Source organism: Panthera tigris, chromosome B1 (assembly GCF_018350195.1).
Source record: "Panthera tigris isolate Pti1 chromosome B1, P.tigris_Pti1_mat1.1, whole genome shotgun sequence".
Classification (NCBI taxonomy): domain Eukaryota; kingdom Metazoa; phylum Chordata; class Mammalia; order Carnivora; family Felidae; genus Panthera; species Panthera tigris.
In genome coordinates, this window is record NC_056663.1 from 40,361,524 (window position 1) to 40,376,870 (window position 15,347).

General features: G+C 39.1%; 1 protein-coding gene and 1 long non-coding RNA gene across 10 annotated transcripts in view; one reads left to right on the forward strand and one right to left on the reverse strand.

Annotated features, from left to right (window-relative positions):
• Positions 1 to 15,347, forward strand: part of SLC20A2 (solute carrier family 20 member 2) — a 107,160-nt gene that overhangs the window by 33,718 nt on the left and 58,095 nt on the right. The window contains exon 2 of one of the 7 annotated variants that reach the window (XM_042983360.1): positions 14,718 to 14,833. The exons of the other annotated variants lie outside the window; for them this stretch is intronic. The gene's annotated coding sequence lies outside the window, so the exon portion shown is untranslated. The remainder of the gene's footprint in view (positions 1 to 14,717; positions 14,834 to 15,347) is intronic. 7 annotated transcript variants of the gene reach the window in all.
• LOC122237898 lies at positions 284 to 13,344 on the reverse strand. 3 transcript variants are annotated; one of them, XR_006216633.1, is made up of 3 exons: positions 13,190 to 13,344; positions 7,102 to 7,175; positions 284 to 992 (listed from the first exon to the last, which is right to left on the reverse strand). It is a non-coding gene; the product is annotated as an uncharacterized LOC122237898 (long non-coding RNA). The 3 variants fall into 3 exon arrangements; XR_006216632.1 differs by having other exon boundaries at positions 13,146 to 13,340; XR_006216634.1 differs by lacking the exon at positions 13,190 to 13,344 and adding an exon at positions 11,243 to 11,262.

Consider the following 15,347-nt stretch of genomic DNA (forward strand, 5'->3'; position numbering starts at 1 on the left):
AAATGTACAGATGGACAGTTTTATTTTTTTTTTTAAGAAAGATTTCGTGTTTAAAAATAGACCCATATACCTCTAAAGAGAAGCACTTAAACAAATTAGGATGAAGGCTTTACAAAGTAATTGAAAGCATCCTCTGGAAGATTGAGTTAATTACCACAATTAACCAAAGTCATGAAATTCTTTAATCTTAACTGCTCTTAATTTAACAAGTCATTGCCAACTTAAATTTAAACTGAAGAAAACTAAAGATTTTAATATCAAATATTTTTAATTAAATCTGCATCACCTTGCTTAGTTTGAGGTGTGTTTTAATTCAGGGTACACTAACTTCATGCCAAATAACATGCTTATAACAGAGAACCAGGCTGGACATTTCTTTAACCAATTAACAAATAAATTCTATCCCCTCTAGGAATATTGACCTTAATGAAGCAGTTCTAGTAGGTGCTGTGGTAGCTCCTCACCAGGCATCTGTGCCCATGTCATCTGTGTGAGCGAGGAGGGAGGCATTCCCTCAAATGCCATTTTCCATTTTGAAAGCTTTATTCAAAGACTTCTTTGTTATTATATATTGTCTGATTTTAAATCCAAATGACCTAAGGTGTCAACAATGAAAGGAAGTGTTTCAGTGGTACATTTAGTAGGAAAAGAATGTAAGAAGGAAAAACAGAACTGCGTTCTTGAGCTATTTTTAGAAAGAAACTCCTATTAAAACAAGTTTTTTTGTTGAGCAGAAGAGAAATTTGCAGTCCAGATTCATTGTAATTATAATAGAAAAGTCTAATACCGTCTTTAATAGTAAAAAGGACTTTGTTACAGTATTTGCTTCATAATACATACTTTCATTGCAAGAAAGTCACCACTCTTATTCTTACTTTTAATTGTTAATAAGGCGCCATCTGAATGTCCGCGGAGTGTTTTTAAAGGTGCATTGTAGTTGGATCCTAGATCGTTTTCAAGCTGTTATTCATTCCCTCAGTTGTAGCTCAGTCCTGTGAAAAAGAAAAGCTGTTCAAAATGTATCCATTTTTAAAATTTAACAGAAGTTTCCATAGGTATTTTTACTAGAGGAAGCTTGTGTTCTTCTAGGAGGAGTTGCTAAAATGCTCATAAACACTTTGAGAGTGTCCGTTTTAATGATTTATGTGCTGTGAGAGAGTGATACAGGTGAATGAAAGGGAAGATCATTTTAATGATGTAAGCGTCAGTGTGGGAATTTGTTCTGTTTGCTGGGGTGTGATTCCCTTCACTCCTTCTTATCTTGTGTGCCTGATGAAGTGATACCGGTTATTGTTCCCTGGTCAGTAAAGTCTCTGTTGACTAGTTATGACCTTGGGCATGACAGACCACAGTGAGCTCAGCTCATGGTCACAAATGGGGGTCCAGATGCTGAGCAGCAGGGCGGCTTTGAGGCCTGTGGAAAGAGCCCAGCAGCCCACGGTTCCACGCCTGTGCTGTGCACACCTGTACCTTCCATCATGGTTGCCCTCCCAGCGGTTGACTGTGTGTGTCTGTCCTCCAGTCCTGTTTAAACCGCTTTCCCTGGCAGCCTGCCTTTTCCTCCTAGCCCTCTGCCTCTTAAAATAGTTACAGACCCAGAGGCTCTGACAGAGTAGCTCCTGACTGCAGTAGGTTTATTTTACTCTTTATTCCTAGAGAATTAGCCTTCTGCTCCGAAGCTGCTTAGGGAAGCAACGAAGAATCTTTTTGGGGGTTCTCTTCATCCACTTGAGGGTTTATGTAATAGATAACTTGTCTGTGTGGTTATATGGGAACTTACATTATCTAACAGGTTGCCTTTTGGCTTGGAGCTGGATGCAAGTGCGCAGTGATCACATCTCTAGCTTGTGCTCTTTCAAAAGGAAATTATGTAGGAATAGGCTTTGTTATATTGAATTTCAACGGTTTTGTCTCATATGAAAGGAACAGTGTGCACAGGAATGCCTTGAGCTCTGCTTGTCTTGTATGTAAGTAGATGGTAATAGGATTGGACCCTCTGCTGGAATTCTGACTTCTCCTGGAAATACTGGGACTGCTGTTATTATTTAGCATGTATTAAGCACCCCCAGAACACATACAATGCACAAAGACTGCATAGTTCCTACTCACAAAGAACTCACGTGCTAAAATTAGGCAATAGACAGAGACTGGGCCCCCGACATAACACACTAAGTAAACTGGCAGAAAAAATAGTGTGAAAGGGAAGAAAAGGAAAACAAAACGGAGCGGGGAGAGTTGGGGTCAGCTCACAGGATAGCTTTCAGTTCATCTGGGCTTTTGCCAAACAGGACAAACTGCTGTGCGCCCAGGGGTGCTCCTTCCCTTTCTCTTCCAGCAGCTAGGGAAGTGATGGAGATGGACTGAGCCCTGCAACCAGATCCTCAGCGCCAGTTCCCTGTTACAATTCTCCACAAAGGGAGGAGGTTCACTAGTTTCCCTGCACCTGGAATGGTTGTTATATGGAGGGCGTAAACTTCTGGTGTCTCATAAAGTCCAATAAAAGTAAGAAGCATCTTTCCCAGTATAATGAGATTTGTATAGAAATCTGACCTGACATTCCAGATTTTCTCTCTCCTCCTGAACTGATGTGCACTAGATCTGGTTCCTTAAAACCCTGCACTGGTTTAGGATGTTGAGTCAACTGTTGAATTAGAGAAATGCTTTGAGCTTCTCAGAAGAAAGGCATTACGAAGGTCACCTAAGCATTATTGCAGCTCATAAAGGAGTCAGAGAACATGAATCAGAAGGGAGCTAGTAAGGCAAGCTTCGGGTATTGGAGATTAATAAATAGGAATATACTGTATGAATCTGTGAGTCATTTTTCCCCTCATATGCAACCTCAGCCAGTCTCTCTGACTAAGGTTCTGGGTCTAGTTCATGGCTCCACAACTAAAAGAGACTTGGAGAAGGCTCAACCAAGAATGCCACAAAATGATTAAAGGGTTGAAAACTGATATCTATAATATGATGTTAGGGAACTTCTCTTATTTAGCCTGGAGGGGAAAAAATGCCCAGGGGACTCTTGAATTGTTATGCAAGTAAGTAGATGCCTCAGAACCAAGGACTGATGACCAACTAGTATCTATTTCCATTGAGAATATAAGAGTTCAGTCCAACAAAGCTTAGGTTAGAACCATGGTCCCTCACACTGCAGTCCTGGCACCTTGAGCATCAGCACCACGTGGGAACTTGTGAGAAATGCACCTTCTCAGGTCTCATCCAAGATCTGTTGATTCAGAACCTGGGGAGATGGGGCCCAGCAATCTGCATTTTGACAAGCCCCATAAGTGATTCTGATGCACACTAAGGTTGGCGGACTACTAGATGAGATATAAAGAAGGGTTTTATAAAATGGGGAATTTGAACCCTGGAAAATGTAAACCTTTTTTTGGAAGTTATCTAAAAATGGATTTGTATTTGTGATGTTTTCAATATTCTCTCTAAAGTCTGGAGATAAGTGACCTCTCAAAGTCCCTTCTAGCCCTGACTTTGCTCTGGATTTCCTCTGTCACTTAGAGAAGATTAATAATTAACCAGGAAAATTTTGCAATTACTTTTCTGAACTCAGTAGTTAAGACAGTGCCCATTTCAAATGAGAAGCAAATGAGAAAATGTGATAGTAATGTGCTCTCAGATTATATCACAGTGTTATTCAGTGGACTCCCTCTTCCCCATGTGACTTTTACACAGCCACCAGAAGGGGAATTTGGGCAGAGGTCAAAACAAGGAGCCTCTTGATGTTAGCTGGTGATTGATCATTTTGTGTCACAGACTGCTGGCTAGATTGGTCGCTTTCTTCATGAAGCCTATGTCAGAAGATAGGTGGCAGTAGGGGAAGTTTGACTACCCCATTTTCCCAACTCTGTCACTTCCACAGGAGAGCTTTGTTGGTGTGCTGTTGTATCACCTGCAAGAATGTCCTTCCCCTTCCCTGCCATGGGGAATTCCATGTGACACCCTAGATATAGGGGCAGAGCGAGGACCTAAAGAAAATGTAAGCATGGATGTGGTCAGTTTGGAGGCTGTCTGCTAGAGGTGAAGGATAGTGACCTGTTTCATCGTGACGTTTTTATATCTGCAGCAAACAATGGTACACATGCCAGGCACTTAATGAAATTAAGTGGTTAATTGCTCAGTTGAAATGGTCAAGGCCACAGGTGCTCTGCCTTCTTCAGTGTAATAAATTATCTAGAGTTAGGAAGGTGGTGGTTCTTACCCTTCCCAATCAAAATAGTTACTCCTCCTATGAGTCCCTCTACTCACCACCTGCCACACACCTCATTGTGCTTTTTGCCTGATGGAATTTTCTTGGGTTGAAAACACAAACTACTGAGAGTGTGTCTATTTGTTATACTTTGTATAGCATTTAGTACAATAAAAGCTTTTTGTGATCATAACGAAGAAAGGGTTTTCTGAGGACATGTTTTGCCAGTGCTGTTTAAAAATTGTCACACAAGTGGCACACTGCTGTCTCCAAAGAAGACATGCTCTATCTTGGCCAGGGCACCATGGCTCTAATATTTTAGCCCTTAAAAATGGGATAGGTAGAACCCTTGGCTTTTATGGCTATAGTTAATTACATATTTGCAGAGTATTAAAAGATCCTTGAAGTGAGAAATGACAAGTGAGGGCGTCTGGCTCGAACTTCAGTTTGCTGTGTAATGGGAGACAGGGGGTAAAGGTGGCAAGTGTATATACGAGTGTTGCACAACCTTCAGACTGAGTTGTGTTTGAAAAAACGGAGCTCTCAGACATTAAGCTGCAGGCACTGCTATTTCTACACCTGTGTCTGTTTACGGAGTATATGAAGCCCACCGAATGTGTTAGTTGCACACTGATAAGATAGCTATGTCTCACCAATGCAGAGGACAGAGGCAGCTGATTTTTAACATTCTGAGTTAGTCTGAATATAAAATATTTTCTTTAAAACCAGCGAACTCTCAATAACTATAAATCTAAGAGAAAGTTCAAACGATTGGTCCATTTGGTTCTTATTGATAGCAGGCAAAAGGCTATTTTTATTTCTCTACAAAGAGAATTTACTTGATAGTCATTCCCTTTAGTATTTCACTTTGGCAAAAATAGTTTTGTTTCTAAAAGCAATCTTATACCTAGTCCACATATGTTTGATTAAAAACGAGAGTGGGTAAGTGGTTTGGGCTAAACCTTTTCTCATTATTGTTCAGTCGAAAAAAAATTAAACTTGATGAAAAAGGAGGAGGAACAACCCCTTTGCTTATTATAGACTACTGAAGAATTACTGACCTAATGCTTCAAAGAAACATCCCCAGAAACAACTTGATAAGGTACTAGTTAGATCATATATGGTGTTACCATGTAATGCAACTCTCTGCAGCCATTTAAAAGTGATGGCGTTCTATCTATTACGAGTGAAACTTGCAGGTTACAAAATACATATGTATAACCGTTTTCTACACAGAAGGCAATTTTTTTAATGGCTAATGGCTTCATTTTCTTTTTTGAAAGGAAGGCACAGGGGCTCCTGGATGGCTCAGTCAGTTGAGTGTCCAGCTCTTGCTTTCAGCTCAGGTTATGATCCCAAGTCATAGGATCAAGTCCCACATCAGGCTCCTCACTGAGCATGGAGCCTGCTTGGGATCCTCTTTCTCCCTCCCTTTCTCTCTCTCTCTCTCTCTCTCTCTCTCTCTCTCAAAAGTTAAAGAAAAAAAAAAAAGGAAGGTACTTATATGTACATGAAAAACAAATGCTTTGCATCAGATGTAAGCAATAGTTATCTCAAGGAGATTAGCTGATGTGTGATGTCTTCCCTCTTCTCTTTGGCTACCTATAGGTTTTTTGTTTTCTTTTTTTTTCTAATGAGCATGCATTATGTAATAATGAAAAACTTTCTTTTCAAAACAGGGCTATTATAATTCATTTTGATTTTGACTTTTTTATTTAATTTGGCAGTGGCCTCCCAGTGGCTTACGTAAGTAATGCATACTTCGATGAATAAAACTAGTAGTACATCAGAATGTACACAAAACAGTGGTTATTTTTCAGTGGTGAGCAAAGAGCACTTTTCCTTGCTTTACTTTCTTGTGTACGTACCAGGTTTTTTTTTTTTTATGTGAGTGTGTATTATTTTTACAATGGGAGATTTTGACTTATTTTTAAGGCAGAGACTTGAGATCTTGGCTCTTGGGAAGAGGCCCATACAAAGTGATGTGTGGCAGTTATTGATAAAGGTTAGTTTTGTTAATTCTTCAGGGTAACAGGTATTCAGCAAGGGTTTGCTTTCACTACTTATGGCTGTGGATGTTCGGTGAGCTCTAATATGACCTCAAATTGAGTAGGATCTCAGGTTCAGTATTATATAAAGGATGGGAGCTGGGGAACCCAACATTTTTAAGTCATTGAAATAATACTTTGTGTTAGGATTATTCATTTAAATTTTGGTCTTCATTCTTGGTCTTCAATATAAAGTAGTGAATTATAAAACCATTATAAAAGATAATATTTTGAGTGACAGTTACAAGGGATGATGGAAAGAATAAGTCATCTAGCTCGTATTTCCAGAGCACTTATCTTTGTAGTATCAAAGTGTATCTCACCAGTGTTTATTAAAAGCGATAGCACTTTAGGAGAGTACTGGCCTTCTCAATTCTTTCTGCCAAATGCTGCTAGGATGTTCTTGTGGCCTTAATCAGAAGGTTATTTCGGGTAACTATTTGGTCCTGGTGGCAGTTGATATAAGAAAATCATGAGCAAAAACAGTAGGCCTCCCTTTCAACCCATTTTTGTGTGGTAACATGTGAGAATAAGTACTTTTGATAGTTACTTAAAGAGTCTCTCTTTGAAGTATATTCCTAAGTTTGGGCCTAAATGAGTAGAATCTGTCACCAGGTTTACTTGGGGACAGAGGTTTAGATTGAAACTAAATTGAATCCACTGTCAACAGAACCTTAAACTTAATTTAAAGCCACGGTGCCTTGAGAAACCAAAACGAATTTAGTAGCATGCATGTAGTATACCATGTTTTGGCCTAGCCTTTGTTTGAGGACCTTTGTTACTCATAGAAGAGTGTTTTCCTGGAATACTTGTAACTAAGAAAGCTGGTTTTTCAAGTTTCTTTCTTACCATTTTTGATCCTTATAAGGAGTGCTTTTCTGTTCATCCTCTCTTATATTTCTTTATCATCTTGTCTCTTTCTCCTGCAATTGTAAGATAGGAATAATCATGTAATTCCTCTCTGCACTGTTGCCTCTTTGGGGAAGTAAAGACATATCCCACATGGGTTTATCATCATTTTTTCTGGGTCAGGGAGGGGAGAAAGAGATGTCAGTGAGCTATTTAACCCAAAGAGTCAGAAATGCAATGGATAGAGTACTGTTCCAGTGAGATTTGTGATAGCCAGCCACATCAGCATGCCCTAGCTGCCAAGTGATTTCAACTCTGATGAGTCACAGCCCTCCTGCACACAATTTCAGCACAGATATATGATGTGCCACGTGCCACGGGGCACCTGGATGATTCAGTTGGTTAAGCGTCTGACTCTTGATTTGAGCTCAGGTCATGATCTCATGGTTTGTGAGTTTGAGCCCTGTGTTGGGCTCTGTGCCGACAGCATGGAGCCTGCTTGGGATTCTGTCTGTCTCTCTCCCTCTCTCTCTGCCCTCCTCTCACTTGCTCATGCTCTCTCTTTCTCTCTCCCTCAAAACAAATAAACTTTTAAATTTTTTTCATTAAAAAAATGAAATGCCACATGCCCTATCAAGATGGAGTAAAATAGGTGGCTACAGTTTGATTAATAGAATGCTTTTCAAGTTGAGTGGCTCAAAGGAAGAAAGAGAACATTTTTTTAAAATGATAGAGTGGATAAAAATATGTCTAGACTATATTCTGAGACTATAGACTAAATTAGAAAAGGTAAAAAAAAAAAACTGGTTGCTGTCAAGAGAAAGGGGGGCTTTGTAAGAGCAAGAGGAGATTGGAGCTCAGCTTAAAGATTTGGACTGAGTTTATTTTCTTCCTTTTTATTTTTTTATTTGTTCATTCATTTCTTGGTTTTGTTTGTTTTTGCCTTTTTTACAGACTAAAAGTGAAAATAAGGGGATATGAATGTGCTTAGCATAGTGAGGCGGTTGGGAGCTCATGTACTGTTACAAAGGTTTTAGAAAGAAAGTGATTGCTTTAAACTTGACTTGAAATTAAAGTGGTGGCTGGTGCAGGAAGAGAGAATTGTTGGGAGGTTCTGTCACTTTCTGCCTCAGCCTACTGTGCAGAGTTTGGTATCCCTAAGGACCTAGAGGGTGGAGGAGTGTCCAGCCAAGCACCTTTTGCTGTCAGTCCTGATTTTCACGATCTCTACTTCTGTTCACGTTTGTTTGGTTTTTCCTTGAGTGTCTTCAGGCTCTGTGAGACTTGTCAGTAACAAATAATCCAGAATTTTTATTTGAAGAAAAATGACTTAACAGCTTAATCCAGAAAAGCTTCGTTTGATCAGGTATAAAAACTTGACATTGTCATATTACAATGATACATTTTTAAAGTTTAATTTTTATTGCGTTCTGAGGGGAAATTACCCTCAATTGGTAATGATATAATGAAAAGTATTTTTTTTTCTGTCTCCCCATTAAATATTAAGTAGTAAACTTCTAAGAACTCAAATGATCAAATTGGATCCAACTATGTAAGAACAACACAGATATAGAACTAACTTTCTTTCTTTCTTTCTTTCTTTCTTTCTTTCTTTCTTTCTTTTCTTTCATTTTGAGAGGGAGTGCACATGCACACAGGAGGGACAGAGGGAGGGAGAGAGAATCCCAAGCAGGTTCCATGCTGTCAGCACAGAGCCCAACGTGGGGCCTAATCCCACAAACCATGAGACCATGACCTGAGCTGAAGTCCGGAGTCAGACGTTTAACCAACTGAGCCACCCAGGTGCCCCAGAAGTAATTTTTTTAAAGGCAAATCATGGCCACTTCAACAAAAATTATATATAGTAACATTCATTTTACTATAAAATTATGAATCTGATGACACTATAGTTCTGTGAGTGTTTACACATGCTGAGGATTTTGTGACCATCAGCACAGACAGGATAAATAAAAATTAAAACTCCCCAGAGGTTGTCTTTGTGCCACCCCTTTGTATTTAGACCTTCCCCCCATCCCTTAACTCTCTGAACTATGAAAGTAGTCTCTAAGTTCCACACCAGCCATAGTAAAGGGTGAAAAGCCATAGTTAAGGGGGCTTAAGCACAACCTTTGATCAGTTAAGTGGCTTATGGGTGATTCTTCAGAAGCCAGACTAAAATATAAAAACAAGGAGGAAAAATCTGAGCAGGGAAATCAACAGCTATTCTCTGTGGAAAGTAGACTTCACAGAATTAGATCAGCCAAATAAACAAGCAAACAAATATCAGTAACAAAACCTCTAGGGTCTGGGAACATCAGTAACCAGAGTTGCTATGTTGTGTACAGTTATAGATATATAACATATCTATAATATGTCTAGTTTTCAATAAAAATTTATGAGACATGTAAAGAAATTAGAAATTGTGACACATACACAGGAGAAATAAACTAGACAATTGACACTGCTTTTGAGGGGCCCATACACTGAACAAAACAAAGACTTCAAAGTAGCTATTATAAATACTCAAAGATTAAAAGAAACCATTTAAAACATTTTTTTAAATGTTCATTTATTTTGGGGAGAGAACCACAGAGCATGAGTGGGGGAGGGGCAGAGAGAGAGGGAGACACAGAATCCGAAGCGGGCTCCAGGGTCCAAGCTGTCAGCACAGAGCCCGATGCGGGGCTTGAACTCTGTAAAGTGTGAGATCACGACTTGAGCCAAAGTCATCACCTTAACCAACTGAGCCACACAGGCGCCCCTAAAAGAAACCATTTTTAAAGAAAAAAATGAAGGTATGGTGGCAGTGAATCACCAAGTAGTGACTCTTTTTAAAGCGATAGAAAATGCAGACATGATACCAGAAGCACAAACAACAAAGGTAAAAATAGATAAATTGGACTACATCAAAATTAAAAGCTTCCGCACAACAAAGGACACAATCAATAGAGTGAACAGGCAACCTTTGGAATGGGAGAAAAAAATCTATAAATCATATATCTAATAAGGGGTTAGTATCCAGAATATATAAAGAATTCCTACAATTCAACAGCAAAAAACAAAACAAAGCAAAACAAAAAAAACACAACCAAACAAAGAAACAAAAAAACAATGAAAAAATGTGCAGAGGACTTGAAGTAGATATTTCACTAAAGAAGACCTACAAATGGCCGACAAGCCAGTAAAAAGATGCTCATCATCACTAATCATTATCGAAATGCAAATCGAAACCACCGTGAGATATCACCTCACACCAGTTAGAATGGCTACTATATATAAAAAACAAAACAAAACAAAAAACAAGCATTAGTGAGGATGTGGAGAAATTGGAACCTTTGTACCTTGTTGGTGGGAATATAAAATGGTGTGGCTGCTGTGCAAAGCAGTACAGTAGTTTCTCAGAGAGTTAACAGAATTACCACCTCACATGGCAATTTTGCTTCTGGAGAAATTGGAACCTTTGTAGCTTGTCGGTGGGAATATAAAATGGTGTGGCTGCTGTGCAAAATAGTATGGTAGTTTCTCAAAGAGATAAAAACAGAATTACCACCTCACCTGGCAATTTTGCTTCTGGATATACACCCAAAAGAATTGAAAACAGAGACTTGGAGAGAAATTTGTACACCTTTTTTTGATAGCATTATTCACAGTAGCCAAAAAGTGGAAGTAACTGAAATGTCCATCGGTGGATGAGTTAAAAAAAATGTGGTTTATATGTACAATGGAATATTATTCAGCCTTAAAAAGGAAAGAAATTCTGAACATGCTACAGTGTGGATGAACTTTGAAGACACTATGCTAAGTAAAATAGGGCAGTCACAAAAACACACTGTATGGTCTCACTTATATGGATGTACTTAAAGTAGTCAGACTCATAGAGACAGAAAGTAGAATGGTGGTTGCTAAGGATTGGGGTGGGAGGGAATGGGAAATTATTCTTTAATAGGTACAGAGTTTCAGTTTTGTAAGATGAAAAGAGTTTTGTGGTGATGTTTGCATAACAATGCAAATGTACTTAATGCCACAGTACACTTAAAAGTAGTTAAATGGTAAGTTTTATGTTTATTTTACCACAATTTAAAAAAATGTTTTAAACATGGAAATTCTGGAATTCAAAAGTATAACAAAATGAAAAACTCACCAGAGGGATCAACAGTAGATTTGAGTTGTCAGAAGAAAGAATCTGCAAATTGAAGAGAAAGCCATGGAGATAATGCAGTCTGAAGAACAGAACGAAAGAATGAAAAAGAATGGACAGAATCTCAGAAGAATATAGGTCACTATTAAGTGTGCCAATTGAAGTATCAGAAGTAGAAGAGAGAGAAAAAGGGTAGAAAAATATTCAAAGAAGTCATGATTTACAGCCTTACAGGTGGATGAAATATACTAATGTACACATTCAAGATGCTTAGCAGACTCTAATTTGGATAAGCATTAAGAGATCCACACCCAGACATGTAATCAAAATTTTGAAAGACAAAAAGGTGATGTGGATAGCAGCAAGAAAGGAAAAACTCAATTATAAGGGAACTTCACTAATATTAACACCTGATTTCTTATGAGAAACAGTGGGGGCCAGAATGCAGTTAAGAGGGCACATTAAAGTGTTAAAAGAATCCTCTGCCCGCAAAACTATCTTTCAGAAGTAAAGGCAAAATAAAAACATTTTTATCCCAAGTAACTGAAAACAGAATCCATTGCTAGCAGTTCTGCCTTACAAGAAATACTAAAGGAAGTGACACTTGACAGTAATATGAAGACGCACACACACACACACACACACACACACACGTGAGCTCCAGTAAAGGTAATTAAGTAGGTAATGATAAAAGACTGTATAATTATATATTTCTGCTTCTTATAACTGATTTCAAACATCACTAAAGAGCAGCTTCTATCTGGTTGCTTTCTAGTTACTGTAATAAAGCTCTGTGTTCACATCAAAGCATCCTCCCTAGCCTCAAGTTTTCTAAAGGAAAAACTGAGCCAAAGGGAGTCAGTGACTTGCCCAAGAAAGTTTATCTCAAGCATCCACCAAAGAGTTGAGTGCCAGGAGCACACTCAGAATCAGGAAATAATATTCAAAGAAATCTTATAAACTGTCTTATCTCACTCATTTTTAAATTACTATTTCCCATCATTCTTTGAGGGTGGTAGCAAGCAAATGCTTATGGTTTCTTAAGTTAGTAAAAAGATTTCAATTTCAGTTGTCTCAATGAGAGATAGGAGGAACTGCTAAATTTTCACCTGACTTCCTGCCCAGACGAACAATGTTTTAGACTTACTGCCTTGTTTAGACTGTTTACACTGTGAATTTGGGTGGAATTGAATTAAGTTTGCAGACTTCTGATAAAGCACTTCAGAGGCCTGAACCAACTTTCAGGCCTGAACCAACCAGTTTTTGAATTGCAAAAAAGGAAAAGTCTGACTGAATCAATTAATAATTATTTGTTCCCTCTTGCTTTTTCTGCTGCCTAAGAACTATTGCTTAAGAACCTCTGGAATGAAAATAAGAGCTATGGAGCTGTAAGTTGAGCATGGAAAATAGTTGAGATAATAATCTCCATCTATCCACTCTTCTATTTATGTTAATGTTCTATTAATAGAAAGAATATGTAGTAGTATCAGGAATCAATGTTTTTATAAGTACCATTCATATTTCTGTTGAGCTTGTATAATCAAAACAAAATTAGCAAATAAATATGTAGGAACCAGGATACCCATACATAGTCCCATTTTAAACTGTAGCTGAAGGGAAAGTATTTCCTTAATACAGCTCCTAGAGCTTAGCCAGACAGCCCAACACTTCAGGGCACAGAACTGGAACAGTTCTGTTCCTACCTACATGGTAGGTACCTACAACATTCCAGCAAGGGGGTCATAATCCTTAAAAAAACAAAAACAAAGAAACTCTTAGCAGCTTTCACGTTTCTTTTTTTTCAAATTAATTATTTTTTGAGAGAGAAAGAGAAAGCACTAGTGAGCAAGGGGCAGAGAGAGAGAGGGAGAGTGTGGAGCCCTGAGCCGGTTCGGTTCGTGCTCACCTGATGCAGGACTCACGCTCACCTGAAGCGGGGTGCGAGCTCACCTGATGCCGGGCTTGAACTCATGACCGACTGAACCACCCCAGGCGCCCCTAATTCCACATTTCTGATGGGAGCACACTGCAGTGTGCAACAAGCCATTCAGTTACAAATTTTTTCTTCCTCTCCAAGGGCAGTCTTACTACAATGAAAGACTGTTTGCCATATCTCCAAATTTGATAGAGTGGCCAATATGTATTTCATTATAGTAACTTTGTGGAATCATGAAATTTGAAATAGAAACAACTGGGGTGCTCAGCTGGCTCAGTCAATGGAGCATGTGACTCTTGATCTTGGAATTGTGGGTTCGAGCCCCACGTTGGGTGTAAGTATTACTTAAAAACAAGGGTGCCTGTTTGGCTCAGTCAGTTGAGCATCTGACTTTGGCTCAGGTCATGATCTCACGGTTGGTGGGTTCGAGCCTGGCGTTGGGCTCTGTGCTGACAGCTTGGAGCCTGGAACCTGCTTCTGATTCTGTGTTTCCCTCTCTCTCTGCCCCTCCCCTGCTCATGCTCTGTCTCTTTCTCTCTCTCAAAAATAAATAAACATTAAAAAAACAATTTAAAAAACCAAAATCTTTTTAAAAAATAAAAAATAAAATAGAAACATTAAAGCTTTTTTAAGATAACTGCTCATACAGTCATTCAAATTCCATTTGAACATCTCCAAAGAAATGGCGCTTGCACCTCCTGGGGTAGCCTTTCAGTTTTTAAAAACTTCTGTGTCTTCTCTTCTTCAGGCCAAATCGCCATAAACCATTTATTTATTTATTTATTCATTCATTCATTCATTCATTCATTATTTATTTTAAGGGGGGGAGGGACAGAGAGAGGGAGAGAGAGAATCCCAAGCACGCTCTGCACTGTCTGTACAGAGACTGATCCAGGTCTCAAACCCAGGAACCTGTGATATTGTGACCTGAGCCACCCAGCCATCCTTGTAGTAACTCCTTTTATCTCCTTTTCATTATTGTTGCTCTTTATTTCTCTTTATCCTTTTAAAAATATATTTACTTAACAGATTTCTTATAACGCCTTCATACAGAGCAAAAGGCTTTTGGAAAACATCTAAATAACACATGCTTTATGAGCCAAAAAGAAACTTAAATGTCAGAATGACAAAAATGCAGGAGGGAGAGTGGATACAGCAGGAATGAGGCCTGCAGAAGAAACAGGGTCTGGAGACGCTGAGCCCACAGGATCTGCAGTGGAAACTTTATATCGAGGAGCAAAATAAGTTTGTGCATGTTCCAGAAATTCATGAGGGCCGTTGATGGCATTGTTCGAGAAAGGGTCAGGAATTTCCACCCCCTCTCCCCACAGCACAATCCTGCGGTTCATAGTTGCAGACTGCACTGCCTCTTCCTAGTCCTGTGGTCTCTGGTTGATACAGAATAATTGGGTTGGATGGGACTTGAAGATACCATCTGATCTTGAAAATTTACAAAGATCATGGCTCTGCAGCGCTCCTTGTAGCCGGTTCTCTTTTTTACCCTTTCCTCTTTCCCCATTGTTCCTGTCTCCCCATCCCCAGCTCAGGCCAAGACCCCAAGGAATCTCAATTCCCCAAAGAGGAGCTAGTGTCATTAAGAAGGCCTGATGAATGCCAACCAGGAGCATCACCTCTTTACACTGCTTTTACTCCACATAGTAAGTAGGAACCACCGTCTCACTTCTACTTTGTTACGACAGTCACATCTTCAAAACGACCAAAATTGGACCAGATGACTTCTCAAGACTTTTCAAACTCTGATGTTCTCTGATTCTCTAATGCTGTGAACCAAAATAGGAATAAGAGACTAATCTTAGGTTGTTCCTTGTGAGGATTAACCTCAAATACTGTTCCAGTAAAAAGGCTTGCAGTGCACTTGGCACCCTCGGGACATTTTCGTATTCTCTGGGTGAAGTTCAGTTCTTCTGGCCAGTCCTCAAGAGAAGCGTACAAAGGATGAAGGAAGAATTCTAAAGAAGGACCAGGTGTGACTGAGGATGCCCTTTAGAATCCCGTAGATGGGAATATGATAGACGACTCCAAACCATGTCCAAAGGTTTGGTCCAAACCAGTGACCTTTTCACACAGTGCTCAGGTGCCAGGACAAAGGGATGTTCTTGAAAGTGAAAAAGATAAATAAAAATATATAGATGTATTTATATCTTAAATTAT